Source organism: Aplysia californica, unplaced genomic scaffold (assembly GCF_000002075.1).
Source record: "Aplysia californica isolate F4 #8 unplaced genomic scaffold, AplCal3.0 scaffold00403, whole genome shotgun sequence".
In the NCBI taxonomy this organism is placed as follows: Eukaryota; Metazoa; Mollusca; class Gastropoda; order Aplysiida; family Aplysiidae; genus Aplysia; species Aplysia californica.
Genome location: NW_004797673.1, coordinates 252309 through 254102, shown reverse-complemented (window position 1 = coordinate 254102; position 1794 = coordinate 252309).

Below are 1794 nucleotides of genomic sequence, written 5' to 3'. Positions count from 1 at the left end.
CGTTAAACTAAACCCATACCATTTCATTTAGAATTACAAAGTTTTATCTGCTCAGTAGGCCTTCCTAGTTTTGAGAAATGTCACGTACACAATTATTCGTTCCACAACATGTCCAGATTTTTGGAATGCAATTCTTCAAATATCATCTTGAAACGACTCTGAATAATCTTACGATTTTGATAGAGCACATAGAACATTACTTGGTTTCTGGCACTATTATGGTCTAAGTCATGGTTACTCAAAACGGCCCAAAAATGTCAGAACATTTTACTTCTAAGGTAACGATTGATCGTCTCAAAAAAGGTACCCTGAAGGCTACTCCTCCATTATCGCTTATTCGCCATATTTCACATTATCCATGCCACATTACATTATCAACAGTGGGAGAGTGAAAGCCATTTAGAAAAATTTAATTCATGCATATTATGACTGTATGAAATGTCGCACTCGATGCCACCAGGAAGGCGCCAAGTCCAAAACCCAAGACTAACTCCATAAAGATTTAAGAGGAAGGTTAGATCTCCGAGTCTCATAAACATGGATGGAATCCTTTTTGTCTTGGTTGATACAGAGTGCAGCTATACGCTCTTATACTCTGACCGTCTAGGAGTGCAGTCTTCAAACTTGGCATTACATGTTTACAGCCATTTCCTGTCCACTGCATTGTTCTATAAAAATAAACCTTGATATTGTGCTGTCATGCACCAGGAAAAGCGTGTTCAGAACCGATTGAGAGAACTACTTTTGGATTCTCTTCAGGTTTTCACGACCTTGTTTCTCTTTTCACACTCCTCCTAAGACAAAAGACGGTGCCATTTCCCCACCCTAGAGTTACAAAGGTTCGAGCCTCAGCTCGGTCCGACGTTGTGTCCTTGGGAAAGACACTTTACACGAACTTCCCACTTGGCTCAGTCCTATCGGAGACGGACGTTAAACTAGGAGGTCCCGCCCCTTAAATAACCTAATAGTGTTGATAGGGGCGTTAAACCCATACCATTTCATTTTAGAATTACAAAGTTCTGTCTGCTCAGTAGGCCTTCCTAGTTTGGAGAAATGTCACGTACACAATTATTCGTTCCACAGCATGTCCAGATTTTTCGAATGCAATTCTTCGAATATCTTGATAGCGACTCTGCATAATTTTACGATTTTGATAGACCACACAGAACATTACTTGGTTTCTGGCACTATATGGTCTTAATTAGTCATGGTTACTCAAAACGGCCCAAAAATGTCAGAACATTTTAATTCTAAGGTAGCGATTGATCGTCTCAAAAAAGGTACCCTGAAGGCTACTCCTCCAGTATCGCTTATTCGCCATATTTCACATTATCCATGCCACATTACATTATCAACAGTGGGAGAGTGAAAGCCATTTTAAAAAAATTAATTCATGCATATTATGACTGTATGAAATGTCGCACTCGATGCCACCAGGAAGGCGCCAAGTCCAAAACCCAAGACTAACTCCATAAAGATTTAAGAGGAAGGTTAGATCTCCGAGTCTCATAAACATGGATGGAATCCTTTTTGTCTTGGTTGATACAGAGTGCAGCTATACGCTCTTATACTCTGACCGTCTAGGAGTGCAGTCTTCAAACTTGGCATTACATGTTTACAGCCATTTCCTGTCCACTGCATTGTTCTATAAAAATAAACCTTGATATTGTGCTGTCATGCACCAGGAAAAGCGTGTTCAGAACCGATTGAGAGAACTACTTTTGGATTCTCTTCAGGTTTTCTCTACCTTGTAGCAGAGAATTGCACAGGTTTAACACCCCTATCAATAGGCCT